The 18,970-nt window shown below is 35.6% G+C and overlaps 1 long non-coding RNA gene across 1 annotated transcript; it reads left to right on the forward strand.

Annotated features, from left to right (window-relative positions):
- The first annotated feature begins 1,309 nt into the window (after nt 1-1,309).
- On the forward strand, nt 1,310-1,843 carry LOC129239465 (uncharacterized). The gene is made up of 3 exons (XR_008581847.1): nt 1,310-1,345; nt 1,420-1,629; nt 1,693-1,843. It is a non-coding gene; the product is annotated as an uncharacterized LOC129239465 (long non-coding RNA).
- The last annotated feature ends 17,127 nt before the right edge of the window (nt 1,844-18,970 follow it).

An 18,970-nucleotide genomic window follows, 5' to 3' on the forward strand; every position in this document is an offset into this window, starting at 1 on the left:
AAAGGTTAAATCATAAGGAATCGTTACGTGTATAATAGAAAATCTAAAAAACTGGCCAAATCAACTAAAAATTGATTCAAAAAATTTTTTTGACTTTTTTTTGGTCAAAATTTCGAAATTTTTTTTTTAACATAATACTAATTTAAACTACTTATTTGTTTCTATATTGTCTGTAAATTGCATTGAAATCCATCCAACGGTTCAAGAAATATTGATTTTTGAAAAAAACACGGTCCCGATTTTCAACATGGCGTAGATGACTCAATTTTGAAAATTTTACAAAATCCTTTTAGGCTCGAATGTATCTTACCTAGAACTAATATTTCCCAAAGTTTCAAAGAAATCGAAAGACCACTTGCAAATCTCATATTTTCTGACGGAGTCTTACCCATGATTCAATTATACAAGGTTAAGTAAAGTTTGACAACTGATTTCGGATGCTACTTAATCCATTGATGCAATTTGGAAGCAGGGGGGAAAAGGGCATAAGTTTATCCCCTTTCTGAAAATGTAGTAAAAAATTGAAAAGGTCGTTGTAAGCCATAGAATAATTTTATGTTATTTTATAAGTGGTACTTAATTATTTATATTTTTAACTTAACTATTCCCATGGATTTGTGTCATATATATATGTATTTTGACCATGCATCGGATTGGAATCTATGTGTGCCACTTGTAAACCTACCCTGAAGTAATAAATAAAACAACTTGAGAATAGTGGAAACTCTTAACGAGGAAAATTCACTTTTATTTCGTCACGTCCGCTAATCATAGATTTGATTTTTTAATGAGATTACCTGCAAAGTTACAAGTACCTATAAAATCTGTGTTAAAAAAAGATAAATTTATATACACGCACAAACACAATTATCTTATCGAATGCTCATTGCTTTTACGAACATACGTAGTTGATTGTTTTTTTTCTTCGTGATTATATATTTTGTCGTGCAATGGATGAATTAATAGAAATTTTAATTGAGTTGGAAGGCGAACCGTTTTTGAACGTGTTTATTGGTAAGTTTATGGATATTTTGTTTTGCTCATTTTAGTTATTGCTAATCATCTCAATTATAGAAAGCGGTCTAACTAAGGAATCATTGAAGCTCCTAAAGCCAAGCCATTTGGATACATTGATCGACACATCGCAGTTTGGACCAAGGGTAATTTTTGAGCATAATCTGCTCAATTGGCAAGCGCAACAGGTATTTTGTTATTTTGTGCATATACACACATACAGATATGCATGCAAAAATTCATAATCTTCGTTTTACTTCACTAGGGAATAGAAACACAAGCCATTCACACTGAAGCATGCGCTTTATTGGCAAATGAATATCGTGGCGAGGTAAATGTTTTTTTTATTACTTTTACTTTAGTTATTTATTTATTTTAAATATACATTTCTGTACTTCATATAAGGAATCTTTTGAAGCAATACTCAGTAAGTCGGCGGGTGGATCACAAATCCTGAAATACTATGCGCAAAAAAAGTGTCTCACTCCAAAGTATAGGAAACTTCTAGCTGCAACAGTTGCAAATTATTTTATTTCTGCTGAAGTACATCCAAACCCTAAAACATTTGAAGCTTTCGCCAATAAAATTGTGGATTTATTTACGAGTGAATCTAAAGTCTGATTACAACCTAAAATTTTTATTAAAAAAAGTTTTCAAACCTCGATTTCATTTACACAGGATATATATTACATTCATAAGAAAGGAAAAAAGCCAGGTGGATCTCTGTATGCTAAGTACCACAGTGTATTATTGAAACTTAGACGGGATGGTCTTATTTCCAAAAGAGATGTAGAACCAACAACAAAAGGAACGGAGATTAATTCTTGCGTAACAGGTATATATGTACATAGGTACATATATCGTCGTTGCGAAAGCAATACCGCGTATATCCAATATAATAAACTACATAAGTGGTGAAGGAAGAGAAAACTGATTTTTTACAAAAGTATAGCTCAATTTTTTCACTGAACTTATAATTTATTAATATTATGACAGAGATCAATATACAAATAGTAATTCTGCAAAAGAGTGTACGTGAAACTTCAGTTTCTTTGGTCAATTCGTTTTGGTTTTATGCAGTTTTGCAATCGCAACGACGATATGGCTTTCTTAACTCATGAGTATATTTTGGTTTAATTTAAATTTTAAATGAGAGATTATTAAATATTAAGCAGATGAATTAAACTATCCACCAATTCATGTGTATATTGTTAACAATGAAAAACTCTTACGGCCAAAAAAGTTTTTTTAATGAATTTTTCCAGTTTGTGTTTCAAAAATAAAAAACTGAAACCAAATTTTTTGCATTTTTATTCAATATTTAAAACATTTCATAATCTGAAAATTCAAGTAGATTTTTTAAAATTGAGAAAAAAGCTATTTTTCTTTTAGTAAATTTTTACTAGAAACAAAATAACAGTTTCCCTAATTCCAGCAAATTTTACTCTGAAATGAGTAATATTTTTATTTTCTTTTAGCAAAATATTATCTATTTCAAACATAAAATTTATTACAAATATAAAAAAAAATTCCTTAAATCGGGAAAGTTTTTCTCGAAAGCATGTAAACATTTTTTCTTCATTTAGAGAAAATATCAGATACTGAAAAGAGGATGCCTTTTCATAGGCGCCAAATCATTCCCATATTTCCTCATTTCAATAGTCGTTTTAACTTGAACCGAAGAAGTCTTTTTTTGAGTGTAGGCAATCAATTGTGTAACTAACTACTAGCATAAGAAGAACAAACAGAATATGCCTAGTAACCGAGTGAAGGCTACATTGACCACATTTCCTTATACAAACACTGCTAAGTAAACGCCAATAATAGCAAACAAATTCCTTCTTATTACTGTAAATAGTTTACTTCTTTTCTTTTGGCAAATTTACGCAGTTGTATTTTAATGAAATACGGAAGTGTCTCCAGCCTTTTCGGCAAGTATAAAAATCCAAACATTTCGAAATTGTATCATAGTTGAAGCGCCTAAGCCGCTTACCATAACCATTCAAAGAGTTCCCAAAACCCGCAATGCGTATTCTAATCCTGTGTGCACTTTTAGCCTGTGTGGCATTGTACTTCCATGAGGTAAATACAGCGAGTACGTCAACTACTTCATCTAACGTGACGTGCTCGAACTCGTGTACTCACACCTACAACCCAGTTTGCGGTACATACGACGGCAGGAAACGTACTTTCGAAAATCGTTGCATATTTAGAGCAGTAAGGCGTTGTGCACGCCTACGGGGTACTTTGAGTAAGTGAATTACGGAAATTTACGAAACACAAACACAATTAAAATCATGTTTCTTGTTTTTCTTTTTAGGTACTCTCGGCATTACATTCTTACATACTGGCAGTTGCCCATGAGGATCGCGTCCATATGTAAATATGTAAATGCAAAAGGCTCAATGTTGGCTTTCCAAAGTACCTTTCCTTAATACAATAAAAGTATTATTATAAAAAAATGTATATTATTTGTATTTTATTAGCTTCAATATTTACGACAGTCCCAATAAGGGGATAGCCCTAATAAGGGCATAGTCCTAATAAGGGGATCTGGGATATGATTAGGATAAGGCAAGTGGTGCTCTCAAGGTGTCACAACGTTACGGCTCCTTTTTAATCTCTAGTTCTGTTTTCAGATTTCATTTGCCCGGTTAGATGATTTAGATACTTTGCACATTTTTAGAAATTTTCTCGCCAAAATAATTTTTATGAACACATAATAGCTTGAATTTTTTTTTTTGGGAGTAACTTTTCTTTTGTAAAATTAAGAGGTTCTGTAAGTATAAATTGAAGAGGAAATAATTTTTGTAATTTTTTTTTAAATAACTTTGTTGTATACATACATAACAAGATCTGCTTTCAGATTCCGTACCGCCGTACGTTGATGACTGTCCAGCCATGATTTATACACTCCGCGCATTTTAGGAGCTCTCTGGAAAAAATAATACTTATAACAAATATAAGTATTTTTATTGAAAATTAATGCTTACCTACTTGGGTGGCGCTACAACCGTTGTCGATTTTAACCGAAACCAAAATAGTGTGCCAGCTGTTTCTGTCCTGTGCTCGCTGGTGTCAGTTAGATACCCCGAGCCCTGACAGGTGCTGCAGCTGACAGGTGGTCCTTCCAACGAAGATGTGGCTTCTTCCCCTACCTCGTCCTCCTTTTTGGGTACCGTTTCGTAGATTTGCCTTGCTGGAGCGTCTTCGTTCATGCGGGTGACATGGCCAAGCCAGCGTAGCCGGTGTATTTTTACACGATGAACTATGTCCATGAAAGAATCTCCGGTGTGTCTTCACATCATCCAACTGTGACTGAAGTCGAGATCGCCATTCGTAGTATGAAAACTGGGAAATCCAGCGGAGTGGATAACATTACGGCAGAAATGCTAAAAGCCGACCCAAGAGCTTTAGGGCTGATGCTGTTTCGCTTGTTTCAAAGCATCTGGGAAACGAAACACTACCGTTAGACTGGATGCAGGGTATATTGGTGAATACCCCGTATAAGGCGCGCCTTCTAATTAGACTGTGGTAATTAGAATGAGATCATGCTCAAAGTCTTCTGCAAAGTCATTTTTACTCGAATCAGCGAAAAAATTGATGGCACTTTACATAGATAACAAGCTGAATTTAAGCCGAGAAAATCGAGTGTGGACCAAATTGGTATCCTTCGGATTATTACTAAACAGATTATCGAACTACAGGAAACTCGCTACTTTGTCTTTGTTGACTTTGAAAAGGCTATTGATCGGTTGCAACATCCCAAGATCTTACTAAGAATTTTTCATTCGAAAGCTCCCAAAACTTTCTCATCTGTTGTTGACGTCGTCCATGCTTTTGAGTCATATAGCAGCACGGGAATGATGAGATTGATGTTGATGTTGATTGTGAAATTGGTTCTTCGAGAAAGAGCTCTACTTCTCAATTGCCCACTGAGCCCAAAGTAACATCTGTTGGCAAGAGTTATTCCCCGCTTGCTCTCCAGGCTGACGTCATTTTTGTAGTTGATGCTGGTACCAAGGTAGACAAAGTCCTTCACAACTTCAAATTGCTGGCTGTCAACTCTGACATATTGTCCGAGACGCGAAGACTCCTTGTGTGTTGATAAAGTCTTCCATCGCTCAACTTGCCATCTTTTGACAACGCGCTTGAAGAAAATTAGACTCGACAGATGCAAGCAGCTTCTTCGGTGGCACGCGGTCAACAGCCATGAAAATATTCTTCTCGGAGATGAGAAAATGTTCACGTTTTTAATAAGCAAAACATCAAAATCTATGCTAAGACTTTTAAAGACGCAAAAAATGTTGTTTCAAGGGTTCAGCGAGGCTATTATCCAGCCTCCGTAATGGTTTGATGGGGAAAGTCGTGTAAAAGCGTTTCATCTCTTCATATCTGCGAAAAAGAGGTAGAGATCGGGGAAAAATAATTTTAATATAAATGATCGGATGTTTATTTCATTATAAAGGGGAAGGTATGCCGTTAATAGTGGAAAATAACATCAGGGAAATGACCACCACGACCACGTTTACAGAACAATATCCTTTTCATGAAATTTTCCATAACCGAATTGCAAACTGGCTGCCCTATTTCCTCGATAGCCTCACGAATTCCATCTTTGAGGTCTTGAATCGACCTTGGGCTGTTAGCGTTGACCTTCTCTTTCACGTGGCCCCAAAGAAAAACTCACAAGGTGTTCAATCACAAGATCTCGGTGGTCAATTGTGATCACCTCTTCGAGAGATAACACGGCCCGGAAACTTTTCCCGTAAAAGATCAATGGATTCGTTGCTTGTGTGGCACGTAGCGGTGTATTGTTGAAAACTAACGTTGTCCAGATCAATACCATCCAATTCCGGCCATAAAAAATCGTAAATCATTTCTCGATAGCGATAGATAACACTTGTTATTGGAAAATCCTTTAGTTGCCAGCTAAGTAAGTCAGTAAAAAAAAGATATGAAACTTTTTCAATTAAATAAAGCTATTTTCATCGTGACACAATATTTTTTCAACTTTTATTAATTCATGCAGTGAAGGGTTACAAATAATTTGCTGCAACATCTTGCTAAGTGACCTTTGTCTGCATAGTTTAAGGACGATCGATGAGCCTTTCACACGACTTATTTTTATTCCGAAGAAGAGTTGAATAATTATATTTTTATGCACAAAAATATCTGAAAATATTTTATTTAATTTTTTAAATTATAAATAACTGTTTTTGGAACACGAAGTTTTTTAGTGATTTGGGTTTACAGAAATTTCTAAAACGTACCAAAAACTGTTCGATTACGACTCCGAAAAATTTCTAATAAACAACCAAACGAAACTAGACATGCTCAAATTGACTTCAAAAAACGTTCAAGATGTGAAAAAATGACTACAAACTAGATCTGAAATTCGCTAAAAATTATTCATAAAACTCAACGAATTCAGTCACAATGACTGGAGTCTTGACTCTTTCAGTTTTGGACTCCGTTCAGTGCAGGCGTAGAACGAAAAATCGCTCATTTAAAGAGGAGCTCTAAATTGTTCCAAATGTATTTTTGGTGTGCCATTTTTAAGGCTATACTTGACATTTGTATGACATTTTCTGAATGAAATTTTTTAATGCGTATCAGATCAAAATTCATACAGCTAATAAGTTTTTATCTGGATTAATTTGGTATCAACAGCTGTAAATTTCAGAGTTTCTTAACAATGAAACACTTTGTGTTGCTCGAAACATACTAAATAAATTATTTGCTAATTTCGTACGTCATGAAATTGGTAGTCTAATTACGCTGTTTCAATGCAAATAAAGAAATAAATAAAAGCATAAAAGCAAAAATAAAAAAGACATATCCAAATAAACAATAATGATTATATAATACTTTGGTTCGTGTGCTCTATGGTATGCGGTTGGTCATGGCCAAGAATGGTATACAGTAAACCAAGAAGAAACTGAGACACTAACGTTCAAAAAAATACAAATTTATATATCTTAAATAAAGGAATTATGCACAGATTTCAAAAGCAAATTATTTGCGTTGAATATACAGTAGGTTCTGTTTTTATGCGGTAGATACGTTCCGCAAGAAACAGCATAAAAAAAACAGCATAAAAAAAGCTACTAGTTCTATAGTAAAATTATAGATACGTTTCAAATGCTAAAACCGCATAAATCTGAAATAATGTAATAAAATCGCATAAAAAAGGGCACTAGTCCCATATTATAACTATAGATACGTTCCATAGATCGCGTGAATCTGAAATAATTAAATAAAATCGCATAAACAAAATATTGTATTTTTGAAAATTATATCTTTATTTAAGAAACGTCAGAATCGAAAAATAAATTTAAGTCAGAAATAGAATCAGACAATACCCACATGTTGCGCGTTCGTTTAGGATTTGGCGTACAATCACTTTCGTCACTTTAGGAAATGTACACGTCTGATCTAGATAGTTATGCAGGCAGTTCCATGCTTGTAGGGTTAGCATTTCTGATGTAATCTGTGATGAGTTTTTGCTTAGCTGGTTTAGAATCTTGTTTATATGTACAATTCCCGATAGGTCGACATGCATTTTGTAATTAAAAAAAAAACCGCACTATTTCAAAACCGCATAAAAAAAAGCCGCATAAAAACAGAACCTACTGTATTTAATTTTTAGCTATTTGTCTAAGGGCTAACGCAGAAATGATGATGCGTTCACATAAAGGTTGAAGATGACCGCTAGGTCTGCATACTGTAATTTGCCTTTGCATTCCATCCGTTCCAGTTTACTCATTTCCCTCAGTCTTTTTCGTTACTCTCTTCGCTCACTCTAGTTTTTTTACAACATCCAAGTAAGCTAATTGTATTCCGTTATTTTTTTCATAACGGAACTGCAAAAGTTAGTTTTATTTCTCACATTTGGCCACTGGCGTTGCAAGTGTTTAAGAGTGAAGACGAATAAGCAAACATCGAGTGATTTAAAATAACTTAAGGCGAAATATCATTCCGAAGGGGAAAGTAAGCAACAAATCGCGGAAATTTTTAAAAAACCTAAGTCGACAGCATCTAATATGTTTAAAAACTAATCTTTTCATAGAAAAAGTGGTACTGGAAGAGTTTCCAAAATCAACTCATATGTGATCAAGAGAAGGCTTATACGTTTAATAAACGAGTACCAGAGAATGCGTGCAGTTATTATTACCAATCACTCAAAACTTTGTCAATTGGGGACGTACACCCTCAAACTACCAGAAATTTTCTGCGCACTAAAGAATAGAGTGCGTACACTACTAGGAAAAACGCCTTCTCTCAAGGATTAATGTGAGTAAAACGTTGAACCATGCTGCAGAATACGAAAGGAAGCCGAATGAATTCTGTAGCCAACCTTATTTGCACCCACGAGTAGAAAGTGCAACTTATTTGGGTCGGAAGGCCGCAGTTTTGTGTGAAGAAGGGCAGGCATATCGCTTAGTCCGTTTACGGTGGTTGGTACTGGAAAACATAATGGCGGGCATGGAGACGGCAAGTGGAGCGGTTTCGGTGTAGTACACATAACAGAAGTGAAACTTTCAAGGCAGACAAGGAAAGGGTGACACCTGAGAGAGAATGAGAGAGAGAGAGAGAATATATATCTAAATAAATTCACAACATTTGCAGAGAATACAAATAGACAAAATTTACAAATAACGGAGAAGGGTCGACCGGTGTAGGTAAACGCCGGACACAAACCGTGGCAACAACGGGCACTACTCCGAGCGTTTATCATCCGCACAAACGCAGCGATTCCAGGACCGCAGTAACGGGACAAATTACCGCAAGGCAATACCAATAAATCCGACGCCGGAATGGATAGCACTTTATATTACGCAACAAAAAAAAAAAAAATTGGCATCAAAAAACGTTCCAAACAGTAGGCACCAAGGAAATATAACGTCAAAAAGTAGGTACCAAAAGTATATTATATTTCCTACAAGTTTGTACCAACAAACAAGCGCCAAAAAGTAGGCAGTGTTATTTCTCACTGGAAATTAGCAACCACAAGGAAAAAATCAGGAAAAATAGCCTAAAGTCTCTAAGACATATATAAGGTATAGCTCTCTCTCTCCTTCCTCTACGTAATATCTTTATTCTCTTTCGCGGAACGCTGCATGGCCTTGAAATTTTCCTCTCCATTCTCGCTCGTCCATCGACGCCCAAGAAGTTTCACTTCACAAATGGGTTATCTAGGAATATTGCAGGAACCTATTCTCGAAACTGTCGCAAAATTACTAGCTATGTTCACCTTCATGCCCGAGAATGACCCAAAGCACACTGCGTTGAATGTTTGCTTTACTATACAACATAAAAAAGTATTTTTCATCTTCCTTTGAGCCCAGATGTCAATCCCATTGAGTACTTGGTGCTCCACTTTGAAGAAGAGAATGGCACAAGTGGTAGAGTGGTGGTAAAAATTCCTAAAATCAACCACGGAAGAGATATGAGAAATAATCACCAAATGTCACTAAGACTCGGTTTTTTTGGGGATGAAGAGGTTTAAAATGCCTAATGAATCATCAAGGCTACCGTCGCAGCAATGGAACCATTGCCCGGAGCCTAAAACACTCCCCTTCGTTGGGAACCTTCGCCCACCCTGGAACCGCTTTCGCATTATTTCAGAGAAGCATTCCATCTTTCTCATTCTCCTATTTTGAACAGGTATTTCTGGATATAACCGTGGCCGAGAGCATTTAGGTTGCATAAAAATTGACTTCAGCGAAGTTCCTGCTGTGCCATGTAGAAAATAAATAAATAATTTGCGCGTACACTTCTGCTTGGTGTTTGGCCGAGCTTTCCTCCCATTTGTGGTGTGCGTCTTGATGTTGTTCAAGAAATGGAGGGATCTGTCGGTTTAATATACAAAAACTGCTAAATAAACCATAATAATAGTAAATAAAGTTTTACCACCTTATTGCTATAAATAGTTTATCTCCTCTCTTTGGCAAATTTGCGCAGTTGTATTTTAATGAAATACGCACGTGTCTTCAGCCTTTTCGGGGAGTATAAAAATCCAAACATTTCGAAATTTTACCATAGTCGCAGTTACACAGCGCTTCAGAACGCTTACCAGCTTTTCGAAATTGTCCATAACCATTCAAAGAGTTCCCAAAATCCGCAATGCGTATTCTAATCCTGTGTGCACTTTTAGCCTGTGTGGCATTGTACTTCCATGAGGTATCAACAGCGACTTCGTCAACTACTTCATCTAACGTGACGTGCTCGAACTCGTGTACTCACACCTACAACCCAGTTTGCGGTACATACGACGGCAGGAAACGTACTTTCGAAAATCGTTGCATATTTAGAGCAGTAAGGCGTTGTGCCCGCAAGCGGGGTACTTTGAGTAAGTGACAAAAATTAGTTTAATCTAATCCATGTAACACAAACACAATTAAAATGACGTTTTTTGTTTTTGTTTTTAGGTACTCTCCGCATCCGATTCTTGCATACAGGCAGATGCCCATGATTATTATGGTGGCGTATATAATAAAAACGCTCAATATTGGTCTTCTAAAGCATTTTTCCTTGATACAATAAAAGTTTGATTATAAGAAAAAAAAATATTTCACTTCATTTCGCTAATATTTTATACTTCAATAGTACGATAGTTCTACTTTGCATTTTGCCATTGACGTTGCTTGGGGAACGCTAGAGCGAGGGAGACATCAATATTTTTCCCGTCTCTGAGGACGCCATGGGCAGATCCAAATTGGCCAACTCCTGTATGGAGGATAACAAATCTCTTGGGTGTGCAGGTAATATTTTTCTGATGTGGATTCCACGATATAGAAGCGTAGAGGGAAATGAAATTGCTGATGAGCTTACCAGGTAGAGAGCGACTGAATTCGTGTCAGGGGTCTCCCACCCAGGCATCGGCTTCCCCCTAACTATTGTTAAAGGGAAATTGCACAATTTATTTCTCAGGAAAGCGGGGATCAGACGGAGCTACATTTCTTCGTGTGCTATTACGAAACTCTTTTGGCCACAGTACAATAGACGCAGGACTCAGAAAGTCCTGGGGACTGCACACCATGCTGGGTTTACAAGTCATTAGACATTAGCACACACGCAAAAAAGCTAGGTTTACCATTTAACCCCCATTGCACAAGCCATGGGCATCTTTCAGAGAAGGAAACTGTAGAGCACTTTTTCTGTAAATGTCCGGGTTTGGCAGCTAAACGATTAAGGTCACTGGGTGCTCCTTTCTTCGACAGCCTAGGGCAGTACTCCCATCGAAGTCTCATCAGTCTTCTCCATTACATCAACAGCTCTGGCTGGCTGTAGATATCTCCTGTTGGAAATCGCAAAATGGCATCAAAATGGCACTTCAGTGCTACTTGAGGAGTTCCAGTCTGATACTTCAACCATTTCACCTACCCACCTACCCGAGAGAGATCTTTCAATTTTCCCATTCATAATGAACACTTTAGTTATATTGAAACTCCAAATATAGTATATTGGAAACGCATGATTTAATAAAACGCATTTCCCTGCCATTGTTTACTTTGCGTACTATTTCTGCTACCTTTCTACTACGAGTATCATTTTCGTAGAAGGCAAATACAAATGTAAACAAAAGAAGTTATTTCTTTCATAAATGAAAAGTGAACACAGATATTCAATGATCATACTGTGAGCGTCAAATAAAGTGTACACTTTGGTTTTGATATTTTGTGCTTTATATTTAAATTTCACAAAGTGGTTCTGAGGAAAATATTACTATCTTTCTGATTTTGTCAGAGGACCAAGAAAATGATGATTTTCAATAATTTCTTTTTGCTAGTCAGTTGCTCTATTTTACAAAAATAAAAACATAGCAATAATACATCATGTTTCGACTTGACTTTAGCAAAATTTGAAACAAAAAGTTTAATAATTGTAAAAGTTATCGCTGTTTGTGTGGATCCCGTTTCTCCAGAAGTCCCTTGCTTTGATCATCACAAGCCTTTGGAGATTTATCTAAAACCAATCGAACAAGAGAAATAAGTTTTATTAATAGATAATCTTGTGTGTGGTCAAAGCTTTTGTTTTTTTTTTTTCAAAATTAACAATATGGCGTCCCTAGGAAATATTTTTCAGATTTTCGAGAAGAAAACCGACACTTAATTGTTAAAAAAAATCGAAATTCTTGAAAAAAAAAAAAATACTTCGATCAGGCACGAGTTTTCTATGTATAGCGGTTTTTAAGTTACAGTGATGAAGAGTTCAAAAAAAAATAGTTTTGAGAAAAACGCATTTAAAGTTTTGCTTTCGATTCCGGAGCGCCCGAGCGCCCTTTGTTAATTGTTGAATAACTCAAAAAGTATTTTTTGGATTCACTTCAAATTTTCACACAATAGTTTTAAGATATTATACTTTAAGAAAAAGCAAAAAAAAACAAATTTTTTGAAAATTCTGACTATCCCTAACCCCATAATGGTTTCGGGAAGTTATAGCCACATATACGAGGTGTGAATTATGAATTTTCGCAGGTTACGTATATTCGAATTTTTTTGTGGCGATATGTTGGTACTCATGTCTCTCACTCATGCCGACGAGTTCGGCCATTTTGAATGTTCAGTTAATTGTTGACAGCTGCTTTGCACGTGTTTCGGCTCGTCTTCGATTTTTCCCTATTCAAAAAGATGGATCAAAGAACCTGTATCAAATTTTGTGTGAAAAACGGAATTAAGTGCGCGGATGCATTCCGAATGTTGACTGTGCCATACGGAGAAGCTACTTTGGACCAAAGCAACGTTTATCGGTGGTACAAAATGTTCTCAGAAGGCCGAGAAGATGTGAACGACGAAAAGCGTGCTGGACGCCCGAGCACTTCAACAACAGACGAAAAAAGATGAAGTGACGAAAATGGTATTGGCCAATCGTCGAATCACCGTTAGAGAAGTCGTGAAGTCCTAGACATATCGATTGGCTTGTGCCATTCGATTTCTTTCAATGAATTGGGTCGTTGAAAAATTCGTACCGTACCCAAGTTCGGTGGAATGTAAAAGTTTTGCTCACCGTTTTCTTCGATTGCAGGGGCGTTGTGTTCATGAGTTCTTGCCACAGGGTAAAACGGTCAATAAGGAAGTTATGCGCAATTTGCGCGAAGCAATTCACCAGAAACGCCCGGATTTGTGGAAGAACAAAAATTGGCTCTTGCATGACGATAACGTCCCTGATCACACATCGTTGCTTGTGCGCGACTTTTTGGCCAAAAACAACACACTAATGATGCGACAGCCACCGTAAGCCACTGTATTCCACAGACCTGGCCCCATGTGACTTTTAGAAAAAATGTTGGCACAAATGCATAATATCTCATGGGGATTACTTTGAAGGGAACAAAATAGATATTAATGATTAAATAAATAATTTTTGAAAAAACACAAAATTCGCGATTATTTTTGAACACACCTCGTATGCATGCCCTCATATACCGTATGCACCCTGTGTAAAACATACATTAGCAGCACTGGAAAAGAGCTGCGAAAAATGACATTTGTTTGGAATGTTTGGATTAAAGGAGCCATGGTGCTTCTTTTTATTCATCATCAGCATGATTCAATTATTAAAGGTTTGCTCACGAGTGACATTCGATTTTTGACACTCCTTACAAAAGGTTGTATTTAAGAAGGTGCATAAAAAGGAAAACATTAAATCCTTTTTGGGAAAAATGGTAGCAAAATAGTATTTTGTTACTTAAATGGAAACAAACTGCGAACGGTTCAAAAAATAAATTTTAATTAATATTTGAACGTAAATAATGGTATAGATAGAAGTGGTTAGCGGAAATTGCCAAGTAAATACAAGAAATTATTTCACATAATCCAAGATTTCATTTTGTGAATTAATTTTTAAATTTAAAACTAATCGCGAAGTTTCGCCAATATGAAACTATTTTGTTAAAAATAAATAAATAATTGGCACGTACAATTCTGTTAGGTGTTTCGCCGAGATCCTCCTCCTATTTGTAGCGCGCGTTCCACAATTGGAAGGCCCTACAGTTTTAAGCCGATTCCGGTAGATGGTTTTTTATGAGAAGCTCTTTCATACTGGTACTATGCTTTTCTAAGCCTCCTCTGGACACTTCATCCATCCATAGGAAGGTGGGCTCATTGGAAACAAGTTTTGCCAACTTTTTTATAATGAGGTCTGCAATGTAATCGATTGCGTCGGGACTATTCAATAATTCTCCCTGCTGTAACTCTTTAGCAAACGCTAGCTGCAAAACATGAGTTCCGTTTAAATCACCACATCATAAGAAATAAAGCTTTGTAAATTCTCCATCTCGTCTTGACTTAAGCGGTATGTATTCCATGTCATACTGCCATAGTCCTGAACATACCGATGAAAACTCTTGAGCGAGTTGTTGCTCGTAAGCAGTCCATTTTGAAAATGAAATGTTTTTTCTACAAATTTTACTTTTCCTCCACTTTTAGTCAAAATTTCTAGAGCTAGCAACCCAGTGTCTTGCTAAGGGAGCCGATTTGTCAAGAGGGAATGAGAAAGCTGCTTACTGAGCAAACCTTTTATTATTGAATCATGCATCATCAGTATCTCAAAAGATGATGTTGCTCCTCCACTTCCAAAACGTTTGCCTGTTAGCTAAATTTCAGATATTGTGCTGTCATTTCGAAAAAACTAATGCCGAAACTGAATGCGTTAAAATACGAATTATTTTCTTATTCTACGAAATTTTTAGACTATCAACTACTTTCACGGCATAAAAAATGGTTCAGAGGTAGTATATCTTTGAAAAATTAAGATGATCGTATTTTAGGAAACACAAAACAGTCGGAAAACTGATGAAATACGTGTATCCCTCGAAAAGATGATCACCGAATGTACCGAATGAAAAAGTTGGCAAACGCGCAAATATATCAATTTGTCATCTATATTATGTATGTCTTAATTATTTGCAATAAGCAGTGCGCAAAGAGCAAAGAGTTAGGGAATATGAAAAATTAAATGATGCGCAAATAATTTTAATTAGACGATTTAGCAATAGGAAATATGCATATCAAATTTTCTTTGGCGCTATTAGTATTAACTATTTGCGCAGTTGTATTGACAATTCATCAACATCTATTTTTCGCTAAGAAAGTAAACAATTGGGCAGGTATAAAAAGGAGAGATCTTCAAATTTCAATCATAGTTCATCCTTAGCTGCACTCAAGCGAGCGTTTGAGCTAATCCAAAACTTTAACTAACTTTAACATCAAAAGAGTTGTCAAGAAGCAAAACAAGGATGCGTCCTTTGCTGCTGTTGGGAGTTTTCGTCTTTGTGTCGTTGTCTATTTATCAGGTTGATTCTGCTACTACGACCACAACTGAAGAAACTACGGCCGATGATTCTGATGACGATGATGATGATGATGACGACTCTACTACCACGACCACTGCCGCATCTTCAACGACTTGTACAAACTCCTGTCGTCGTGTTTGTAAACCAGTTTGTGCTAGGGTCGGTGGCGTTAAACGAACTTTCCTTAATCTCTGCTATATGAAAGCGGCTAAGCGCTGTGCACGCATCAAGGGTAGAAAAAGTGAGTGACAAAAATTACGATATTAATTATTATTTTTGATATTTTGTGTTTCCTTTTTCCAGATGTAGTATTCTTGCATCGAAATGCATGTAGTCGGAAATCTGGATAAAATGTAGTTGTATATAACTTCAAGAGGCGCAAAACTAATGTTTCTGTAAAAATATTTCACTTTAAAACAGAGTTTAATAAAAAATGCATTCTAAGCACGCAAATAAAATAATTTCAATTCATTTCACCATTGTGCACGATTGCGATTCACGTTTGTTTCTATTAATTTTAGATTAATTATTATAATTAATTTTAATTAGAATAGCTTAACAGTTTAAAAGCCACTGAGTTGCCAACAGCCTTCCCGCTAGTAAAAGGCAACGAAACACAGCTTGAATTATTTGTTCGCACGTAAAAGCGCATTTCTTAACAGAGGGAAAGAGATATTGACAGAGAATGAAATCAATGAAATGTTATTGTTAATGAAATTGAAATTCTTTGATATCAGCATTGATGGAACGCTGACCAAAATAATTTAGTTATATTTATTTTCCCATTTAGCGATTTTTACTTTATTGGTTAGCAATAACTCAATTAAAAAAGAAAATAATTAATATTACATACGATATTAATATTTAATAATTGAACAATTAAATTTTTTTGTTTTTATTACTTTTCATCTCAGAAGGAGATTAAGCGCTTCTTTTGGTTCTAACAGTTTTATGTCTTTTGGAAAACATTATTTCCGAACTCTCCTTCACATAAGTTGTTTATATGAACTTTAACGCCCTTTTCCTCGCATACATTTTTTAGGCCAATTGAGCTTATGAATGAACTTTGCACGCCTTAAAGTATGCAATGCTGTATAGTAGATTACACAACAAATCATCAAACTCATATAAACAAAACTTTACTCTTTTAAGTGATTCAAAGTAATAGCTTTCTTGGGAGATTGTATTTCATTTACGGAAACTAGCAACAATAGCCAATTAGGTATACTTGTGTCTAAGATTTTCTAAACTAGCATAACATAGCCAGTAAGTAATAAAATATAAAAACTGAAAGACGCTGCCTCGGTACAGCTAAAACAAATTTCGCTCGACATGACGAGCTCTAATTTCGAACATGATTTCATTTGCTTCAAGACTTGCGTAAATACTTGAATATTCTAGTTGGGCCTCAAAACAAGTTATTGGAATTTTCGACTACACACGAATTCATTTTGACAAAAATTGTCTAACTTTGTTGTTAAGTTTCTGGTTTTTCCGAAGTCAACTGGGAATTTTTTGCCGCATGGCAGAGCGGCTGAATGAAATACAATTAAAACAAAATTTTATTAAAAAGAAAATAATAATAATAAATAAAAATAAAAAATTAGATAAAATTAAATTACAATATAAATGAAAATGAAAAAAGTAAAACGAAAATATGTAAAAAGTAAACTAACATAAAATAAAATAAAATCCGATCAAAAAATAATTCAATTTAAATTACATTATGCCTTTTCTGGCAACCTTAAAACGTCGAGCAAGTGAACATTTAAGCGAATAATTAAACATTTTAAAATCACCGTGTCTAAAGTGAAAATTTCACAAAGTTTGTGCTAATCCGAATGGTGAAAGAATCCTCATTCGGTAGTGTGTGAAGTTTGGTGAAAATATCGAATAGACAAGCATTTCTTGCTGTTTTAATCATTTGGCGCTTGAAGTGAAGCAGATACTACAACAACAAAATAAATAATAAAATCAACAAAGAAGAAAGCAGCTGAGTCACAAAACGCAGTTACTTTCTGAACTCAGCCAGCTTAATAAGCTCGGCCTAAGAATATGCAAAGTTTTGTGAACTCCTGCACATTATAGTTAATTAGAGTGGCCGGATAAAAGTACCAAACTAAAATATTAGAAACTAATATCAAACCAAAAATCGCGCGTGGAACCGACCATTACTGCTTTCGATTTACATATATCAGCTTTAGTGGATTATCAATAATTCAATTCTATAATTTTGTAAGAAAATACATAAATTTTATTGGAAAGCGCGAAATTTTAACTTATGCATAACCCGCACATTGTAATTGTAAACAACACCACCTGTTCTGCTCAGTCAAAATACTGGGAAAGCGGAGTGCTGCCATATTGCTCAACCGGTAAGACTATTTACTTTTATCAATCGCAGTTGCTCTAGCGACCACTAGATGACGCTGAGTACACCGCCTCCTGGAGGAGGCCAAAGAAATGACTATTATCTGATTCTACAAAAGATGAAAGAATTAGAGAATATATGCGCAACCCTCAGAGAGGAAAATGAGTCTCTTAAGCATGAGCTAAATAGCGTTAAAACTAAAAATACAAGAGCTAGTGAAGAAGTAGAGAGATCAATTCAGTACCACACCGATGAAGATGAACTCGAAAATGAGACCAACTGGCTGCTCAACAAATCCAGAAGACCCAGAAGAAGCGAAGAATGGAAACGTCCCGAGAGATCATTTTAGATACTTCAAAAACATAAACAAAAGAGTCACATGAGCTGCGCCCGCCACCAATTATTCTTACACAAGCCGGTATAATCCACCAATACATTCAAAAAATTATTAAAGAAACTATTCAAAAAGACTTTTTTCTAAAGCTAATTGCTAAAGATAACTACAAAATTAATCTATTCGATAGCTTAGACTACAGAGCGCTAACAAAGAAACTAACGACACTTAAGCTAGCCTGGCACTCGTATGAAAGTAAGCAAAAAATGCAAATAAGAGTAATTGTGAAAGATCTCCATCACACTTGCGAGCCAGAAGAATTTGTTGCGGATCTGGTGAATCAAGGTCTTAAGGCAACGAATGCTTTTAGAAAATTAAAGTGGAAGACAAAAGAGCCTCTGAATATGTTAATACTATGCTTTGACTCCAACGAAGATATAAAGAAAATATATGAAATCAAACAGATCCTTAATTGTATAATTAAAATAGAACAATTAAAACCGTCGAAACTCATCCCACAGTGCAAATCATGCCAAGGATTTATGCATACAAAACTACTGCTGCAAGCCTCCTAAGTGTGTCAAATGCGCTGGCGATCACGAAACAATTAAATGCACTAAACAAGATAGCGAGTTACCAAAACGTTGTAACTGCGGCCAAAATCACCCAGCAACTTATAGAGTTTGTCAAGTGGCCAAAGATTTACAAAAACTACGCAATAAAAACATTGCTGGTCGCAAATCATTAACCGCCGCTAATCCGATTTTAAAAAAACAACTCTCAAGAGTCGAAAGCGGCAAAACTTTTGCTGAAGTTCTTTCCGAGAATAAACCTGCACCAATAAAGGAAGATATCTTGACTCAAATTCTGAAGAAATTGGATGAACAATCATCTTTTAATCAACTTTTGCTTAGTCGAATTACCAATCTAGAGAAAACAGCAAATGTATGAA

Source organism: Anastrepha obliqua, chromosome 2 (assembly GCF_027943255.1).
Source record: "Anastrepha obliqua isolate idAnaObli1 chromosome 2, idAnaObli1_1.0, whole genome shotgun sequence".
In the NCBI taxonomy this organism is placed as follows: Eukaryota; Metazoa; Arthropoda; class Insecta; order Diptera; family Tephritidae; genus Anastrepha; species Anastrepha obliqua.